The sequence below is a fragment of the Tamandua tetradactyla genome, chromosome 13, assembly GCF_023851605.1.
Source record: "Tamandua tetradactyla isolate mTamTet1 chromosome 13, mTamTet1.pri, whole genome shotgun sequence".
Lineage (NCBI taxonomy): Eukaryota > Metazoa > Chordata > Mammalia > Pilosa > Myrmecophagidae > Tamandua > Tamandua tetradactyla.
Genome location: NC_135339.1, coordinates 25,912,771 through 25,934,429, shown reverse-complemented (window position 1 = coordinate 25,934,429; position 21,659 = coordinate 25,912,771). Strand labels below are relative to the sequence as shown.

Sequence of the window (21,659 nt, the reverse complement as noted above, 5' to 3'; positions counted from 1 at the left end):
TGTTGTGCTTCTGGAGCTTCCTTGTAGGAGGGCTGGCTTGCATGGAAGCCCTAAGTTTCAGTCGCCCTCAGGGATCAGGATAGAAGCTGTCTCTTGAAAGCCAAGTGCTGATAGACTACTTCCAGCAGCTTTCAGACTCCCACTATCAATACCTGGAACAGACATCTCTCCTGAGAGGTGTCAGTCTGTCTTTCTTTCCTCTTAAAACATAAGAGCATCCTCCAAACCTGGTTGAGGCCAGCCACCTTGACCAGCCCTGTCCCTGCTGCATCTGGCCTTGCTCCTCCCTGGCCAGCTCAGACTGAGAGGCCCAGTTGCTGGTGTCCCTGGAAACATTTGGGGCATATGGGAAAGCCCTATGTTCCAGCAAGGCCTGCTTTCTCTCTGCAAACTTAAGGATAAGACTGAGGTTCCCTGATAGAAGGGAAAGCCATTAGCATGTGATAATGTACATTTGACTCCATGCCCAGGAAACCAGAATGTTGTTCTCAAAGCCCTGAGGTCTGATCCATTGCAGAACAAGGGCTGGCAACAAAGCCAGGAGGCTGTCGGCATGGGGCTAGCCAGCTGGCCAGAGAAGCCAGATTCAGGGATGGAATATGGGAGGGACTGTAGCCAGACCAAGATGGGCTGGAGGCCTCAGAGACAGCAGGTGGGACATAGGAACCCAGAAAGAAGGAAGATGGAAGAGAACGCAGAGGCATGTGACAGGGGTAGCAGGGAGTCTGAGTTGGGGTGGAGAAGGATGAGCCCTGAAACAGAGAGAACACTAGGGCATAGAAGGAAAACAAGAGACCCAACTTCAGGGTCAGAAGCAGGCAGGGCAGCTGGGACCCCAGGGTCCCAGATCTGAAGGGAAGAGGAGAACCTAAGCCACATGCCCCCTCTGAGGGCATGGCCATCTACCTACTATGTGCACTTAGTGAGAATATATGACTCTAGGCCTTAGCGTGTACAGCTGCAGGTACCTAGAGACTCCTGCTTCCAGTCAGGTCCTCAGCTAGGCTACTGAGACCAGACACAAGTATAAATGGTGGCTTCTGATAGATGGATCAAGTGCTCTGGGGTACAATTAGCACTGAACAGCTGCACCCTGGGCCAAGGGCCTGGTCCCAGAAACCTTCAGACCCTAGGCTGCATCTTTTCAGTTTCCAATAATTCCACCTATAGACATGGCCTCCCCTGGGAGATATTGTTCCCAGGGCAACTGGGCAATTCTGAACCCTGATTCAGAGGTGAGCTACCTGGCTAGCCTCCTGAGCTGGTTTTTGACCTACTTCACCTGTGCTTCCATTATAGCCCCAAGGTTATCACAGGCCATCTGTTATCTGTCATGCCGCAGGCTATGGCAGAGTCAATGTCCGATAACCATTTATAGAATTGCTATAGCAGGTAGATTCCAGAAAGTCTTCCCCAGGTTAAAGAGAAAAGCAGAACCCTAGGTAACATGTTCAGCGTGACAAACCTGAAAAGTCTATAGGATGGACAGTTTTAGGGACCTTCTGAGTTCCTTTGGCTGTTGACCCTAAACAGAGTGAGGTGGGACAGAACAGTTTTAAGAAAAAAATGGCTGGACAGCTATGACCCCAGCTATGGACTTGTCTGGTCCCTGTCCAAGTGAAGACCAAATGCTTATCTGCCACAAAAGCTTCCTGATCAAGGGGAACCTTTAGGGTCCCATCACCTCTGGCCCAGATGGCCAAACATTGACGATAATATTAAGGAGCCTTTGGCCTTCCATGGCCTCCATTAACCATCCCACCCCTCCTCCCCAACACCAAATTTTCAATCTACTGTTTAGATATGCACACAACTACATGGTAAATATGCCAGATACAATCCCTGGGACCAAGAGTTCTTAGAAGAGGTGATCTGGAAGGAAAAGCAGGAAGGAGAGATGCATGGGGAATGGTCACGACCAAGTCAGACCTGGAGGTGACCATGACAAGTTACAGCACAATCTATTCCTGGCCAATCAGAGCACTGCCCTTGGGACTAGGATGAAGAGAAGGAAGACATCTCATCCTCAGGATTATGGGGAAACCACAACAGATAGTAATCAGAACTCAGAGGCAAGAGAAGCAGAACTCTGATGTGGAAGATAGAGGAGAAAAGACAAGTGGGAATCAGTAGACCTTACCAAGGAAAGGCCACTCATAGACTCGGTATAACAAGGAGACACGGCACAAGCAGGAAGAATGCCCTATTGTTGGAGAAATGGAGGTTCTAGGTAGAAGGAAAGGTGAGCAGGTTCAAGAGGATCTGGAAAGGAAACATGGAAGGCAAGGCTCCACATACCCAGCACTGAGTAGACCAGTAGCCAGGATGCCCATGGTTGAGTAAGGTCAGCAGCCAGCTTCTAATCAGTCCATTTAGCAGGTGTCCTAGTCCGCTAGCTGCCAGAATGCAATATACCAGAAACTCAATGGCTTTTAAAAAGGGGAATTAAACAAGTTGCAAGTTAACAATCCTTAGGCTGTGGAAATGTTCCAATTAAAGCAAGTCTATAGAAATGTCCAGTTTAAAGTATCCAGGGAAAGATACCTTGATTCAAGAAGATTGATGAAGTTCAGGGTTTCTCTCTCACGTGGAAAGGCACAAGACACAGTCAGGATTTCTCTCTCAGTTGGAAGGACACATGGTGAACACAGCATTATCTGCTAGCTTCTTCTCCAGCTCCCCGGGAGGCGATTTCCTTCTTCATCTCTGAAAGTCACTGGCCAGTAGACTTTCTGTCTTGGCTGTGCCGCATTCTGTTTTCCTTCTCTGCTTTCTCTGATTCTTATGGCTTTCTCTCTTGCAGTTCTTTAGTTTTTACCAAACTGCTTCTTCTTTTAAAGGATTCCAGTAAAACCAATCAAGGCCTACCTGGAATGCATGGAGACACATCTCCACCTAATCCAGTCTCACACCCACTCTTGAGTGAGTCACATCTCCACGGAGATAATTCAATTAAGGTTTCCAACATACAGTACTGAATAGGGATTAGAAGAAACCGTTGCTCCCACAAAATGGGATTAGGATTAAAACATGGCTATTCTGGGGTACATAACCCTTTTCAAACTGGCACAGCATGGATGCAGTGATGGGGGAAGCATAAGAAGGATGAGGCAAGGACCCAGATGGACATCCTTGAAATAAGAGATTGCCAGTATCCTCCAGGGCAGCAAGGCCCCAGTGACAGCCACATGAGCCCTGCCACAGCTCCTTGTGCTCCTAGAAGCTGCTTCTCCCTAAGCCCATGCCTGCCCCTGGTGCTCTTCTGGGCAGCAGCTGGTCATCCACCCTTAGCCATTCTCCAGAAGAGTCCTAGGAATCCTACCATCGAGCCAGAGGCCTTTGGCCCGACCACAGGGATTGGCAGAGATAGAAAAATACCCAAAGCAAAAGTGAGCCCAGTATCAAGTTATGCAAATCATATGAGATCTACAGATGTCTTCACCCCTGACAAGGCCACAGCACCAGTACAAACAGACCACAGACCTTTTTGAACTTCTCACTTGCTGTACAGCCCACAAATCTATGTAAATGCCACAGATTCTGATCCCCATCTAGTTAATAAATCTATGCTGAATAAAGGCTAGAAGCAGCAACACCAAAATATTAAGTGGAGACTGAATACTAGTTTGACTTTTCTATAGAAAATATAACCTTGTGGCAGAATACCCCACTGCTTCTCTTTAAGATTCTGGGCCAAAATCTAATTAGGTGTTTAGCTAATAAAGAGGACATTTATAATGCATAGGGAAAGGGTTATATATTTTACTTACTAGCTCAAATTATTCTATGGAAATTCAATGATTTCTGTACTCAGTTTTACCTACTCGCACCCTGAAGGACATGATGGAAGTCCAAACTCTCCTCCTGGGGTGGCCTGAAAGAGCCTAGAAGGGAGAGTGCAGGAGAACAATAACCCCCCACAGCGTTTTACCAGGAGAGAGCTAGAAGAAAGCAGGTACCTGTGCAAGTTAGGCTCTGTGGGGCCCAACACAGGTGAAGGAGAAGCAGAGGTAAGGTCAGCAGCAGAACTGCTAAGCTGCAGGGTGGGGCCCCGACACGGGAAACGTGTTTTATTAGGGTAGTCCCCCCTTGAGCACAGCCTGTACCCAGAGTCACAGCTTTGGGGAATACCTAGATTTGCCATGGAAGCAGCAGCACCTGTCCTAGCTGAGGAAGGGAGATGGGGCAGCGGTGGAGTTGGTGGGGAGAGAACCACCCAATCCATGGCAGACAAGCATAAATTGAGGGAATGCTAAGCTATGTTGTTATAGCAAAAAACTCAGAAGGAAGAGGCTTAACAAAGGTTTACTTCTTACTCGAGAAGAGAGGGACACACCCCCTCTCCTCTGCCTTGGACCGTAACGACATCACTTCCATTGAGTTGGTGAGTTACCGGCCCTGCCTTGCTGCTTGCGGCCAGGAAGCAGTGGACACACAGAGGGCCGGTGAGCATTAGCTGACAGCCCCAGCGGTGGTCCTCAGCACGATGCCCAGATTCCCATCACAGCCCCCGAGTGTTACACTCACACAAGAAACTGTCACTGCCACCCAGGCCAAAGAATTCTTTGGTAATGACGAAGAGACCCTGGGGAGCAGCCATGGGATTTAAAGCCCCCAGGGGGTTAACAGGGTCACTGGAGGAGACCTCCCATAGTACTGGGGGCTTCACCTGTCACCCAAAATACCAGAGACACCAGCACAAAAGGACTTTCTGGGCCAGCAACATTCAGGAACAGCCCTCGAATAGAGGCAGAGCAAAAGGCAAGCTCCTCCCTTAGGCCCAGGGATAAGTCGCGGCCAGGGCAGAGCCCGCCTGGCCCACCTGAAGCCGGCGCGCCCACGGCCTCAGGGTGTGGAGAGGTGGGTGAGGCCCACCCCAGAGGCCCCGGGCTGCCGTCGGGCACCGGCTGCCTCACCCCAGCAGCAGGAGGTGGGAGTGGGAGTCTGTGAAACTGCCTCCATGAAGCTGGCCTGACCGAGTCACAGAGCCCGTCACAGGAGAGCTGTGACGCCCGTACAGCCCCACGCCCCTGGGGGGAGGCCCTCCCCCCACCCCTCACTGCCACATCCACTGCGGGAAGTGATGCCTCCGAGTGGGCACTCCAGCCACGTCTAGACGTGCTTAATGGCGCAGTAAACTGTACACTCCCATCCGTTTTAAAGCAGCTGCCTTCCCCAGCACAGCTCCCTGGGGAATACCTCAGTGAAAATGTAAGTGTAAATTTAAAGAGCTGAAGAGAGAGCTCTTGAGTGAAAAGAGGCTACTGGATGGAAGGCAACCAGGTTCTCACCAGGTCCCTGGTGGCGACAGTCTAAGCACATCACTCCGTCAGAACCCAGCATTGCCACGCAAGACGGCTGCTGTTCATCCAGGAAACGGGGGAACGATGAAAAGTTGAGTGCCCAGTGGAATCAGGATGTAGCTTCTTCTCCAGGAGTCTCAAACCTTTCCCAGAGGATCCTGGGGCCAGAGGTGCCTCTAAGAAATGCAGCACCCCTCATCCAGGCAAGGATTAGCAATTTTAGAGATAGCTAATGAGCAGTGGTAGTCTGGGTATCTATGTAACACCCAACCGACTTGACTTTATATTTCTTCTTGATTACGAGAAGATGAGATACAAACCACATGATTAAGGGACCAAACTGTTTGGTAACCCAGTATAAGTCACCACTAACGAAGGCGTCTCATATGAAACAACGCAGAATTATCCTTACCTATTTTAGATTCATGTTCAATATTTATAGCTAGATGACATCAAACATTTAGATACAAATTCTGTGTTCTGGAGTACAAAGGGATAGGAGAACAGGCTAGAAAACACTAAGAAGCAATAATTTCAAAGGTGAACATTATGTAGAACAACTTGCTTGTTTTCTTGATCAAAGAGATTGTACTAGGGGGGTGCAAGGGGGAGGTCAGTGCTAGAATTCTCGCCTGCCATGCGGGAGACCCATGTTCGAATCCTGGCCCATGCACTTCCCAGACAAACAAACAAAGAAACCAACAAAAACAAACAAAATTCAACAAATGGTGCTGCAATAATGGGATACTCACATGGAAAAAGAATGAAATGTGACCCCACCATACAGCATACAAAAAAAAAAAAAAAAAGAGAGATTGCACTAGATTGAGACTTTAACCAGGTACAATGTGGGGTGCTGGATTGAACACTGCTGGAACAGACTACAGAGGACATCTCAGGGTCAGTGGGAAAACCTGGAAGGTGAATTTGATGAACACTTGATGTGAAAAGAGATCAGTGACTAAGAAAGGCAGGTTATAGGATGATATGCAGTTTGGTCTCATCCTGTCTGCATAGAAAGACCTGAAAGAACAAACACCAAATATTGCAGCAGTGATCTTTGGTAGCAGGAATATGGCCCTTTTGTCTGTCTTTCTATAATAGTAATAGGTTATTTAGAACAAAGTTACTGAAAAGTTATAAGCATGGTAGAGTCCTTTGACAGAAGCTGAAGACCCGATAGATACTAAGGTCTCAGAAACATCCCACAAGCTCCGATTCTTGCTATATTCACAGGAAATGAATACACTTACTTGGTCTTCTGGACATAATATTGGAGAAGCCATTTGTAGGCAAGACAACAACCTCTAAGGGGTGGGGGTGAGGCTCCAGAGCCAAGGAAATTTGGACACAGCAGCTCTGCTGACATGAAGCCCACCAGGATGGGAAAATCTCTCCAGCACCTGTATAAGAATTTGGAAGACACTCTTCTTTCCTAGAAATTACAACCCTCTACATTTTTAGTCTGCAAAAAAATGATTCTTTTACAGCTATTGTATGCCAAGTTTGGTTTCAGCCAAAAAACACCATAGGCCCATTTCACCTATAAATATGGACACAAACTAAATGAGAAATTAGCTGAAAAGATTAGGTAACTAAATCCAGCAGTGTATTTAGAAGTCCACCGTGGTAAAATAGGTTTTATCCTTGGAGCAAAGGAGTGTCCACCTTCAAAAAAGTCTTCCAAGGAGTTTTAACCACATTAATTCATGGAAAGGAGAAAGTTTTTTATCAGGTGCTTTTTCTCCAGAACACACATACACACTCACACCTGCCTGTTTAGGATTTGATGAATTTAGCAGCCAAAGAGAAGGTCCTTAACTATAAAGTTTCTAGCAATTAACAAAATACTTCTATTAAAAAAAGGTTCCGACAAGATGGTCTGAATAAATAGTCCATGCTCCTGAAAGAATTACAGGTTTTATGAACTAATTTGAACTAAAATAAAAGTAATACCCAAATTCTTCCTGAATTTATGGAACTCAAACTTATTCTAAAATTTGTGTAGAGTAAAAGGGTCTCAGACAATGAAGTCAACTGCAAAGAAGTGTAAGGAAGGGGGCTTGACCTGTTAATACGGTTCCATAGTGATAGAGCCAGCACCACGTTTGTACAAGAACTGAAAAACATCTGAAGGCACAAGACCCGAGAGTCTGTGAGAGCTAATTATGAAAGAGGAACTGCCACAAATCAATGGAAAGGACAAACTCATCCAAGTGCTGTGGGGAAACCAGCTTCCTCTAAAGAAAAATAACTGATACCTGATCACTGTATGCTCCTAATCTTTTAGAAAAGCTTTTCAGCCATAGTTATTTCTGTAAAAGAAAGAGTCTTGATTGATTATAGACCTAAAGAAGAAAATATAGTGTGACCTGGGGATAGAAAACACCTACTTAGGACCAGATGAGTACAAACCATAGGCAAGATTTTGAATTTAAACCAAAATTATGTTTCTATTTAATGGAAGATACTATGAGCAAAGTTGTCAGACATAGATTTGCATGCATTATCTAAAACCAATGAAAAGCCATTATCCTTCTTGAGAATTGAGACAGATGGGACCCCCCAAAGAAAAGGAAAAGACAAGGATACCCAAAGTTCTATAAGAAAATGCTCAAATTCAGAGATACACAAACCACACAATGAGATCCCTTCGTGCCTGCTAAACTGGGAAGTTCTAGAAAGCCAGATTATGTGGTATATCGACAGGAATCTAGGAACACTGATGCATTGCCATAGGAACATGTTCTGGGATGGCCATTCTGGAGAGCAATCTGGCACTATTCAATTGAATTAAATAATCCTTTATCTGAGAATAGTACCCAGATTATTTGTCTGACATGTTGATAAGGGAACACATGTGAGGATGTTCTTATCAGTATTGTTTGCAGTGGCAGAGAGATGGAATTAATTGGGTTCCAATCCTGGGAGAGTGGCTGGGAAAGGTGAGGTGGCCATAGGCCGTGGGGTACCATATAACAGAACAGACTGGATGCACACATGATATAGGTGTATCAGGTAGGACTAAGTGGGGATGAGACAGGATGACCAGCTAATTTAGGCACCTGAACCATTTTATCAGAATGCAAGGGAATATTTTTCAACACCTTACACATAAGAATTATTGACTATGGGTTGTGGGGAGGGGGAGAGGGGCAAATAGAAGGTCTCTGTGTGGTTTAGTGACGCTAATGTGCCATAAACTAATGGGAGTCATTGATTACCTCAACCTTCTCCACTAGGCCCCCAAATATAAAAGCTGTCATCTTGGAAGAGTTTTGGACTTCTGAAGGGCCACGATGTTAACAGGGATGTGAGACTAAACTATGTACGCTTTTTCCCTACTGGTTTCTCAAACTAAGATTCCCAGGGTTGTTGCCTTAGTTTGTAGTCTGTCCAGGTTCCTTGTCTTAGTACAGACACCTGAACCAAGCATGCTTCCTGCTGTGTATTCCCAGTAGCACACTATGTTCTCTTCTGTAAATATATTCCTGTGCCATTCTAACTTTCTTCAGCATCACAGACCATAAAATGACCCCAACCCTTAAGTCTCCCCTTAGATCCACTTAACTAAAGCCTCCTGTTATTCCCCCCTAATGGCCCTCCAAGGAGGATTCCAAGACCTGTGGGTCTTCAAAGGGAGCCCACCTGATGGCAAGTACTGGGAAGTGGTAGAACCACCTTAATTCAAGGTGTAAGGGGTTAGAATGGGGAAAAGGAGAATTCAGAACACAGATACAAGAGCCTAAGATACATGTTGGACTTCAAGAGTGATTAGAGGAGAAGACTTGTAGTAATCTGATGCAGAGGCCAAGAGGCCTGAAGGTTACAAGCTCAGCAATCCTGCTCTTAAATGAGCCCTTCACCTGATAGAAAAGCTAGAAATAAGGCAAGAAGTAAACTCCGATGTGGAAATCTACAAAGTGCCCTAGCCAGATTTCTTGCCCTCTGGGTCTGAATATAATCACATAGTCAGTCACTGTGACCAGGGACCCACTAATACTGCCATAAGATTAAATATCACATATTTCCCTACTGAAATCAAGCAGTACTTCCTGGACATATAGATGTCCCTTAGATCTTAGCCTACAGTTTAGGGGTATCCAGAAACAGATCGCTAGCTCTCTCTTTACATTCAGCCAGGTGTGATAAAGCACACTTAGTCCACTCATGTGCCATGCTGTCTGACTCAACCTTAATGAGGCTGATCAGCAGACTCAATGCCCAAACTTAAGGAGGGTATTTGGAATCAGGAATACCATGGATTCAGGACTAAGATGCCCCTGGATGGGGAAGAGGTCCTTTTGTAGACATATATATGTACATATATGTAGACATATATGCACATTAGGTCCCTATCAATGGAATAAGTCCAAGTACTCTTTTCTTATCCAGGAACTAGACTTTGTTACAGTAGCTCAGATCTTGGTCTAGGACTCACTTTAATATGGCCGAGTCTCCTGGTTTTTTCAATTAGCATGCGAGCTTTTCTCCTGGCAGCATTTATATACCACTCATAGGAGGACGAAAGAAGGATCCCTGCACTTGTCATATTTCTTCTCCTCTACATCCTATTCAGACTATGTTCCAAATCCCAACAGTATCTCTACCTCAGTTTCTTTTTTTGGGGTGGTGGTGGTGGTGCATGGTCCAGGAAATGAACCCAGGTCTCCCTCATGGAAGGCAAGCATTCTACCACTGAACCACCCATGCATCCTTCTACCTCAGTTTCTATATAGTGAAAACTGATATAGAAGCCTAAATCTGACACGCCCATTGGGATATTCTTCAATGCTTCCATATTGAGCAACCATGCACTATGATTGGAGCAAATCCTTCACTTCCACACAGAGCCTTAGAGGACCTGACCACCTGTAGAGAATCCAGATCAGGGCATGAGCCACCTGGGACGTTGCTGTCAGGCAGACCCCAGGCTCTGCCAGAGACAGAGGATACTAAGTCTGCAAGTCCCTTGCTCCATGAGCCCAGGAATCAAGCACCAGTTTAGAGAACAGCCAGTAGAGATCAGAATCAACTGGAAGACATCAAGGCAGGTCATCTTTGACCTATAGGCCACTGGACAGGTCAAATAGCTCCTAAATATTTACCTATTAGATCTGTGTGCTCAACTCAGTGGAAGGGAGGGTGTAGAGACATGCTAGTACTTAACAGAATGAAAGCTCAAGAGCAGACAATAAGACTCAATCAAGCAAGGGCAGGAGAAGGTGACCATGGCAGCAAGTGATATGAATAAACCTATCATATCTGTTGGTCAGAAATGGTATATCCATGTACCCCATGAAACATCCTTCCCTAACATGCCAAGGGACTATTCTTTAAAGAGAACAAGAATTCTATGGATTTTGGTACCTTAAAAAAAATTCCCATATTCAAAGGTCTAAAGAAGACCAGTTTTATCTTGCCCAAGGAAATATCTTCCAGGAGAAGGGCCACATCCCATGCTCAGCTGAGCAAGAAACAAGAGTATAGCTGCCAATGGTCTTAATGAAAATAGCTGCAGCTGCCATTTCTCTAGTCTCCTCAGTTGGTGGCAATGGGGGTCTCAAGTAGAAGGAAATGAAAATCATACTTAGACCAGAAAAGGTGACTCTGCAGAAAAGTATCAGAGACTGTATGGAGGATACCAAGGAACCAGTGTGTAAATGGCAAGAATGCACAGAGTTTATCTCCTGTACTTGCCAGCTTATGATAGCCAACTCCTAGGAAAAAACAAGATGAAGTCCTCAGTGGAAGTAAATGAGAAGGGCAGTCCTGTCCAATCTTTTATTTTTTCTTTTTTTAGTCCAAAGAACCTTGCAAATGATCACAAGCTGAATAAGACCTCAGCACAGCTCATTCCCTCCTACCAGGGACCACCAGTGCCTGAGAACAGAATCTGACCTGCAGCATAAATACCTTATAATAAGATGCCCCAGCTTGTTAAGATTATAACATTTGTCTGAAATGGTGCATGCCTTACAAATAAGATGCCAAGGCTGCTCTGTACTGGGCCTCAAAGATGGCCACTGCCCTTAGATACTCAATGATTGACTCCCAGAAATCTGCCAGCATGAAGGAGGCCCACGGCCACCTTCAGGCTATGCACCTAGTCAAGGACAATGATCAAAGCAGACAAAAAGACAAAGTTTAGAGGCAGGAAGAGATTTATAGCCATGCTTATCCCATGACTGAGGCCAAGATCCACATCATCGGACAATATATCAAACATCAACTCAGGAGAAATTCACACGCTAACACAAACATGCAAACCTTCTACCAAAATACTATGATCACAATTTAAGAGAAAGCACAAACTAAACTTAGAACTAGATCTGGAATGATATGCTTAAAATGGAAACGGTTGCATCCTCTTTTCTTTCATAGGAATAGTCTATGCTTGTCATTGATGAGCCTGTTCTAACCAATAAATTCTTAAAATTCAGAAAAAGAACCAATTATATATATATATATATTACATAGTAAGATGATTTCTCTAGTATGAGGAAAATGTATTAAAATCTTTTAATACATTCTTGGATCATTCAAGATCATTGGAAAAAGTTATACCCCAAGATGACACCAGAGTAATCATAAGAAGCCTGCTGTATACTATTGGAAGAAGATGGTTGTCTTATGGAAGAATGGAGCTCTCCTTCTCACTACATGCACAGATACAGCAAGAAAGCAGTCCCCAGGAGCAACAGAAGACAAAAACAGTCTTAAGATACTCAAGGTAAGGACGCAGCATCCTGAGGGACTGAATCACAGGAGAGCAAAGTGGAGGAGGCTCCAGTTTGACATTGGTGGGGAGTCCCTGCCAGGTTGCAGTGTAGGGGCCAGGCAAAACCAAGGACAGTCTCACTGAAGTGCTCAGAAACCGAGAGCAGCCCAGAGTCCTAACACCTGCCCATGGAAACAGTTTTCGGAATCTCCGTGGGGCACTGGCAAGTTGAGTGCCATTGGCAGATGAGGGAGAATTCAACAGTCATCACAAAGCTACATGCTCAAGAGCAGCCTGGTACAAACTGGGCTTGAAGAAATGGAACTTCCTGTTTGGAAAGAAAACGCAGTTAGAGAAAGGTACTGATATTGCTCTCTTTCCATTTTCTGGGTGACAGGGATTGAGGAACCAGATATAAGGGAAGAACATTAGGCCTTAGTCCAGGAAAAGCCCCAGAGATGTGATTCGGATAGGAACAGGACAAAGAGTCACAGCATGATCAATAAGATCACCAGAATCTGTTTGCTATAGTACCTGGATAGAACAGTTCCTCCTAATGAGGAGAGAAATGAGTCCTACTATGTCCTAGGAAGCTTTGCTGGTAACACATACTTCACAAATCTAGCTGTGAAGGTTGGCTCTTTCCAACCTAGCTCTTTCAAATCTATGGAAAGAGCCCAGCATGGCCACACCTGCATTCCAAGGACCTCAGATGCCCAGGGTAGAAGCTCCCTAGCATAGATTCCAGGCCCAAGCTACATGCTCACCTCAAGGCTTACAGTGTTGGGCCTCCTAGATGGTCACAGGCCTTAGAGAGACCCTCAAGGGCCAAGACCCAGCGTCACGCCGCAGCAGAGGCCTGCAGCCAGCTAGCTCCCAGGCAACCCATCTAGTCTCAGATAATGATCAAAGAGGACACCGGTAACACTACCAGTCCCACCATCACCATACCTCCTTGGTAACTGTAAGAAGGATCAGTTAGAACCTCAGGAGATCCACTAGGCCAATTGACATATGTGCCACTAATAAGCTCCAACGAAGAAGGTGTGCCCTGGCTATGCTTAGGACTCAGTTGAAGTATATGTAGCAATATGTAAAACTGTTGTTTTTACATTACTTTCTCCTATTGACTTTTCTATGATAGTATTTATCATAGTAAGATACACTAAGATGCCACAATACATTTGAAATTCAGAAATAGGATGAGGTATTGTACAGTCATATGAAAGATAACATCTAATAGGTAAAGAAAATCCTAATTCTTGGGATGATGAACAAACTTAAGAAAGGTATTAAATCTTCAAACAACCCCACAAAATGCCACAAAAAAGAAAGCTCGATGCTGTTGGAATACCCACTGCATTCCCTTCTCCGCACATGTTGGGATGGAGGCAGATGGAACCATTATGGGTGCTTCCCACATCAGAGGATACTGGGCCTCTGATTCCACCCAGTTCCAGGAAAGTCTGGTCTCAGGTTCAAGTCCTTCTAGATGGAAGGTGGCTCCCTAGGGCAAGTCAAATGCACCTCCTGTGTAGTTTTAAGTCCTAACTGCTAGTCCCATGAGGGTGAGCCTGCATGGAGAGAGGGTCCTTAAAGATATTAGTTAAGGCCAGACTGGTTTCTCTTGTTTGGACTGGTGGATCCTTGAGAGACTTCTAGGATGCTAGTCTCAGTTTTGGCTTCATGACAAGAGTTTTGGCCTCTCACTGGCATCTACCAGGACATTTTGGCTGTGCATACATGTGTATTTTTTAGTCTGCCAGATGCCTGAGGGACCAGTGTGGATGCTGGCCTTGGTTTAGGCTGCGAAAGCAGCAACTAATGCTTCCCACTGAAATCCACCAAAAGAGCCAGGGGAGCAGTTACCTTTGCATGTTGTCGGGAGGAGGCGTTTTCAGTGACCTACACATTTGAATTCTAAGCCAAATCAGTAGTCAAAGGCAGCATTACAACTGCAGGATGCAGTACGAGCATTTATGCTTTCCCATGTGGTTACCTATACCAGAGGACTTTTTCTTCGTACAGCTTCAGGCTACTGTCTAGTGTCCTTTCAAGGCAGACTCTAACATTTCCTATAAGGCAGGTCTAGTAGCAACAAATTCCCCCTCTGCTTGTCTTAATTCCAGCTCCCTCAGAGATAACTTAATTTTTTCCTCATTTTTGAAGGATAGCTCCGCCAAATATTATTCTTGGATAACTTTTTTTTTTCCCCGAACACTTTAAATATATCATCCCATTGTCTTCTGACCTTAATGGTTTCTAATAAGTCAGACTTGATCTTAAGGATCCCTCATATGTGATGTGTCACAGGAATCAAGACAGTGTGGCACTGGCATAAAGACACATGTACAGACAAATGGGGTAGAATGGCAAGTCCAGAAATAAACCTACACATCTATAGACAATTGGTTTGATGAAGGTACAAAGGGAAGAGATTAGTCTCTTCAACAAGTGTTAGGAAAACTGGATATCCACCTACAGAAGGGTGAAGTTAGAGTCCTTGCTCACACCATGTATAAAAGTTAATTCAGGGCGCGGCGGGTCCCCTGGCCGCGAGTCCCACGTGCTGCGGTGATTCTGTAGCGGGCTCTGGTTCTCCCGGACCTCCCCGACCTGCCGTCCCGGCTCTCTGAAGAGATGCCGAAAGTCAAGTCGGGGGCCCGCGCAAGTCGCCGCGCGCGGCAGGAAGAGCGCCGCGAGCTGAAAAGCGCCGGAGGACTCATGTTCAACACAGGGATTGGGCAGCACATTTTGAAAAATCCTCTCATTGTGAACAGCATTATCGATAAGGCTGCTTTAAGACCAACTGATGTGGTCCTGGAAGTCGGACCTGGAACTGGCAACATGACTGTAAAGTTGTTAGAAAAGGCAAAAAAGGTAGTTGCTTGTGAGCTTGACCCAAGGCTAGTAGCAGAACTTCACAAAAGAGTTCAGGGCACGCCTCTGGCCAGCAAACTTCAAGTAATGGTGGGAGATGTGTTGAAATCAGATTTGCCATTTTTTGATGCTTGTGTGGCAAATTTGCCTTATCAGATCTCTTCTCCTTTTGTCTTCAAGTTGTTGCTGCATCGACCTTTTTTTAGATGTGCTATACTCATGTTTCAAAGAGAATTTGCTCTCCGACTAATTGCAAAACCTGGAGATAAGTTATACTGTAGACTTTCTATTAATACACAGTTGTTAGCACGTGTGGAACATCTAATGAAAGTTGGTAAGAATAACTTCAGACCACCACCAAAGGTGGAATCCAGTGTTGTAAGGATAGAACCTAAGAATCCACCACCACGTATCAATTTTCAGGAATGGGATGGCCTAATAAGGATCACTTTTGTTAGGAAAAACAAGACACTATCTGCTGCGTTTAAGTCAAGTGCAGTGCAACAGTTGCTGGGAAAAAACTACAGAATTCACTGCTCAGTCCATAACATTATAATACCAGAAGATTTCAGCATAGCAGATAAAATACAGCATATCCTAACCAGCACAGGTTTTAGTGACAAACGGGCCCGTTCCATGGACATAGATGACTTCATTAGATGGCTACATGGGTTCAATACTGAAGGTATCCATTTTTCTTAGATATGTGGAAAGCAGAATTGTTCAAGGTCAAGGAAAGAAACTGGAATTATATATTCTTGATAATTTGAGAAGATGAAATATGTTTTGTACCACTGGGGCAATTTTTGCTTGGCTACTTCTTAAAACTATTCTTGTCACCATTTATTATTCTGGTTTTTTAAGGTAGTAAGTCAGTTCTAAGTTCCCAGGTTTTTTTTGTTTTGTTTTGAATATATAACATAGGGCAGGATCTGGTCTATATATAATATGTCTAAGAGCCGCAGATACGCACAAGTTTACATTCAAAACTTACTTCTATCAGTTTATTCTATAAAGATGTTAACCTTCCTATTTTCTGTAATATATTACTCTGATGATCTCTTTACACCTTAGCTCTGTCTCTCAAGTAGTAAAAAAGTTAAAATATGCTCAACTAGTCATGTCTTCCCCATACCATTTCTTATTCACATGTACAATAAATGTGCTTCTTAAAAAAAAAAAGTTAATTCAAAATGAGTCAAGAAACTGAACATAAAAGCTAAAACCATAAAGCTAATAACAAAGAGGTAAGTTTTCATTACCTGAGACCCAGCAATGGATTTTTAGATATGACACCAAAAGCATGAGCCACAAAACAAATAGAAAAGTTTAATTTCTTCAGAATTAAACTTTTTGCAGAGGATAAAATGGACAACCCATGGAACGGGAGAAAATAGTTGCATATCAAGTAAGGGCCTAATATCCAAAATTAAAGAACTTCTATAACACATAAATAAACAATCCAATTTTTAAAATGGGCAAAGGACTTGAATAGACATTTTTCTAAAGAAGGTACGCAAGTAGACAACGAACATATGAAAAGATGCTTATGATTGGCCATTAGGGAAATGCAAATCAAAACCACAATGAGTTACCATTTCATACCCACAAGGATAGAAAATAACAAGTGTTGGAGTTTGTGGACAAATTGGAACTCTAGCGTATTGTTGGTAGAAATGTAAAATGATGCAACCACTGTGGGAAACAGTATGGCAGTTCCTTAGAAAATAGAGACTAGAATAACCATATGACCTGGCAGTTCGTATTTCTAGGTATATGCCATAGAGACTGACAATGGGATCTCAAACAGATACTTGTACACCAGTGCCTACAGTGTTATTCACAATACCCAAAAGGTGGAAACTACTCAAGTATCCAATGAATGAACGGATGAATGCGGTGCATATAGAAATGTAATGTTATTCAACCATACGAAGGAATGAAGTTCTGAGACATGTTGCAACGTGAAAGAACCTTGAAAATACCCTGAGTGAGATAAGCAAAAGACGTAAGGACCAATATTGTATGATGTTACTCAATGAGATAACTAGAAATAGCAAATTCGCAGAGACAGGAAGTAGATTCGAGGTTACCGGGGGATGGGGAGGGAAGAGTGAGTGTGTGCTTAGCGAGCATAGTTTTGATAAATTAAAATTTTAAAAAAGATAAGACCAAACTGGATACAAGTGGGCCATAATTCAATAGAAGCCGTATGTTTATATGAAGAAATTAGACACAGGAGAAGGCCATGTGATGACTGAGGCAGAAACCACCATAGATTGTCAGCAAGCTAGCACCAAAAACCAAGAGAGGCATGAAACAGATCTTCCCGAAAGACCTCAGAGGAAGCAGGGCCCTGCCCACACCTGGATTTCTGACTTTAGGCTCCAGAACTGTGAGAACAAATATTTTTTCCTCCATCCAGGCTGTGGTACTTTGTTATGGCAGCTCTAGGAAACCCAGCCAAGTCCCAAACCCAGAAACAGCCATCTTCCTGCTTTTCTGAAAGTGCTAAAGCTGACCGTCCCTCCAGGGGTAAAGGATACCCCAGGAATAGAGATCTCAGGCCTCTAGCTGTCCTCTGACTTCCTCACGCCCAGAGCGAGTACCTTGTATCATACCAAATACGCTTTGCATCTCACCAGGCTGAGGCGAACTGCCTGACAAGAACTGGTGGGCCCGGGTCCTCTCAGTTCAGGATATGCTGAGAATCTCAGAAGAGAAAGAGCTATTCTTATCCCACCCACTTGCCATCACTCCCAGGAGCCAACCCTGACCATATGTAGTAATTCAGATAGCAAAGAACCTCGGTCCACCTGGACTGTGCCTCGGCCCCGGGCAGTGCTTGCTCAGCCATCAGGTCAGCCTCAACTCACCAGCCAGGATTTCTAACTAACCTCATTCCCATGGGCCTCGGGTTGTGCTGCCTAAAAGCTCCCGTGCAAAGGCTCCCAAGGTCAGAGGGAAGACTTCAGGACACTGCTCTGAGCTAGAATCCAGCTAAGAATTGTTAGGCTAGGACAAGGTCCAGGCAGGCAAGATGCCAGGAGAGCAGGGCCATTGCCATTGCTCACAGCCAGGGAAACTCCCAGTGCAAGTCCATTGGCAGGGACACCAGTCCTCGTGGAGAAAGAAAACACCAGACCCACCTCAGAACCCACAGTTCAAGGGCCCACATGATCAGCATTATGAAGATATTGGTGCCAGCAGAGATACATCTGTGGACAGGGACTTGTATGTCCCAACCAAAGAAAAAACAGTCACTGGAAGAGGAGAACCTGACCCACGTTCGGCCAGTGCAGCAGGACACAGAGGCTAATGAGCAGCCCCTCTAGAGAGGGGAACAGGAGTGAGGGGATCCAAAGATAAGCCAGCAGGCCAGGTTCCTTAATCAGCAGTGAGCACAGCAAGGGACCTGGAAGTGAGCAGCAGGGGAGCCCCAAAGGCAGCCTGCACCCACCACCAGAAGAGAAGAACCCTGAAGGATGCAGAGTCTCCCAGGGAATGTCAAGTCATCTGCCTGGCCACTAGAGACAGGTTTTCACAGGCAATACAGACAGCAAAATCAGACAGACAGCCTGAACACCCCAACCACGGAGCTACAGAAGGCAGCTGAGGCCCCAGGCTGCTCTGGGGACTGCATCCAAGCCCCAGATCTGTTCTTCCCTAGGCCTCCAAGAAGATCCTCACCGCCTGTGTAACCACCTCAGCTCCACCAGACCCCAGTGTTTGTGACATATTGAGGTGGGAAACCGACGAGTCCATCAACAGTGGATTGGATACATAAGATGTTGGCTATTGATAGAAGGGAATAGTCTGGAGCAGTGAAAGTAAACCATGCTATTTGCACCCTAGATAAAATCAAGTGTTGGAAATTAAATGAATATTTATAAAATTCAAAAACAGACAACAAGGGCGGGCCACAGTGGCTCAGCAGGCGGTGTTCTTGCCAGCCATGCCGGAGACCCGGGTTCGATTCCTAATGCTGCCCATGCAAAAAAATAAATAAATAAAATAATAATAATAAAGACGCCAAGACTGAAATGAGCTACCTTTCCTTGATAGAAATGAGCTTTTCTTCCTGAACACGAAAACCCAGATATCAAGGAGTAAGATTCCAGAAGAATCCAAGGAAGAATTTGCCACTATCAGACCTAAAACCCTGACAGCAGGGAGTCGAATGACACATGATGATCCACACGGCACATCTGAGACGGCAGCACCCCGCCGGGCCCAGGTGCATGCTGCAGAGAACCCAAACACAGCCTTCCCAGAGGGACGTCAGACGTAGCGCTTCCATGGGAAAATGAAGTAATTTGAGCCTGTGTCACTCTCCCAAATCTTGCTCTATGTGTCTCTCCTTGTATCCTTCTCTATAACAAAGCTATAATTTAAGTGTAAAAAACAGAGGGTACCATTCAAAGATTGCCAAAACCTGAAGATACCAATACCTTTTTGTCTGTAGCCAACCTTGTTCAGGGCATCCCACAGCGAGCAGCTCAAACTGAACATCGGTGAAGTTAGAAGCCTGTAAGTGACATTATCAATGATAATTTTCCTACTTAGAATGCTCCTGCCAAGACCTAAGACTAGATAGATGGGGGTTGTGGGGAGTTAAGAATATGGCCCTGGAACATTCTCAGAAAGAAAGCTAAGAGAGCTGCACAGTTTGGGTGGCTACATCAAGCCCAAAAGGTCTATGACCTTCATGGGCAGGAATTGTTGCAAGTACAGGAAGCCAGAGCAGCGGGCTTCCCTTTATTTCTATTTCTGCCAAGTGCCAGAGAGACGCCTCCATGTCCTGTGGTGAGTGGTAACATGAGAAGGCTCCCTGCCAGCCTTGCCTGACTTAGGGAAAGAAGAAAAAGGCTGCCCAGTTAAATCTGAGTTTCAGATAGACAAATGTTTTATTCATAAGCATGCCCCATACAAGTATCCTGTATTTAATTGGCAACCCAACTGTCTGCAGGCACCGTGACAGAATTCACCTGTTTCTTGCTGAATCTGGGAAATTGGGGGGAAATAAACATTCTTGTCACCTGCCTGTGATTTTCCCACCTCCTTAGCTGGAGGTTACCTGCTTCTGATTTCCAGCTCTTTACCCGCAGAATAAGATATTATACTCCAAATGTGTTTAAGGGACAAGAACTTGATGAAAGGGTCAAATAACAGAACAAGTGAGAAGAGAACAGGGCACCCACTTCCTTGGCTCAAGCTAACAGTGAAGAATCAACCCCAAGCAACGCCAGGGTCTCATGGTCTCTGGATTCCTACTCTCCCCACTCTCTTCTGTGTTGTCTTTCAGCATGAGTGGAGAAGCAGGTGGCAGATGGCACTTAGTATGGATTCTGGGCTTCAAGTGTGCAGTAGTGACCGCTACTTTGTGAGCTGGAGTACAGGAGACACTAGATGGAAAGTCATTCCTCAAACTTCACTTATGCATTTACCCTAGTTGAAGCTGGTCATTGTCTGCTTACTCTTTTTTTTTTCACATTTGAAATACAAAAAGGAGTGGGAATGACAATAACAAATAAGATTTCACCCCTGAATATTTGTGACGTGACCATAGCAACCTTCAATTTGAAACTCAAGAAGGAAACAATCGTGCTCCGAAGCTAAATATGCAGGTCCAAAAAAAAAAATGAAGGTTTTTTTCTAAACTGCCACATTCACTCCAAAGCCCATTGATCTCCCTCAGTGTCCCGAAGATTAAGCACATGCTCTGCTTAGCTATATAATAAAGTGGCAACCAAGCTGCACCGCTGACATCACAGGACAGTTGCCTATAAAACTAGACTGGTGACGCCAGGCTTCAGCTCCCTTTTCTCACGGGTCGTCGTCCTCACCCGGCAGAGCTGTGTCTGAGCCACCTCTAAGTTATGCTCACATGTGCTGCCAAAGCTCAGTCCATGACATCAGGTGGGGCAAGAGCTGGCATGGCAACAAACTACAAGTTTGCAATCAGTTTTCTAGCAAGCCAAGGGAAGGGCATTTCAAAGTTGTAGTTACTTTTAGCAGGAGAGTTATAGTACTGAAGATTCTTCTTTCGGTGGAAGACAATGGATTTTGCCTTAACTTTCCAGTCCTTAATATCCAATTTGTTGCCACACAACACCATGGGGATGTTTTCACACACTCGTACCAGACCCACATTGCCAGTTAGGCACATTCTTGTAAGTCACTCCTGATGTTATAGCAAACATTATAATGGCACACTGGGCTTGGATGGACTAGCCGTCTCTCAGCCCACCAATTTTCTCCTAACCGGCTGTATCCCATACGTTGAAATTAATAGGTCCTCTGTCGGTATGGAACACGGGGATGGGCCTCAATGCCCAAGGTAGCTACAGACTTCTCAAACTCACCAGTCAAATGACATTTTATGAATGTAGTTTTTCCAGTACTGCCATCACCAACCAATACAAGTTTAAACTGAACTTGGGATTCTCCTTGGGCAGCCATTGCAATGGTTCTTCTAGAAGTGTCTCCGTCCCCTGTTGTCTGGTAACTTCTTAATTGCTCCTCTGAAGTAGAGGAAAATTCAGCATCTCTTTTAGATGGGAACATCTTCAGGTGGGCATCATAGAGAAATGAGAAGAGAAGATTTCTTCTTTAATTTTTGCGGTGGTTTGGAGTAGTATGTACCCCAGAGAAACATGTTGCTAAATTTTATCCATTCCTGAGGGTGTAAGCACTTTGTAAGTAGGACCTTTTGATGAGGTTAGCTCAGTTAAGATGTGGCCCAGCCCAATCAG

General features: G+C 44.9%; 2 pseudogenes; one reads left to right on the top strand and one right to left on the bottom strand.

Annotated features, from left to right (window-relative positions):
* The first annotated feature begins 14,564 nt into the window (after positions 1-14,564).
* On the top strand, positions 14,565-15,787 carry LOC143653058 (dimethyladenosine transferase pseudogene; annotated as a pseudogene).
* Positions 15,788-20,730: 4,943 nt separating this feature from the next.
* On the bottom strand, positions 20,731-21,366 carry LOC143653349 (GTP-binding nuclear protein Ran-like; annotated as a pseudogene).
* Between the last annotated feature and the right edge of the window lie 293 nt (positions 21,367-21,659).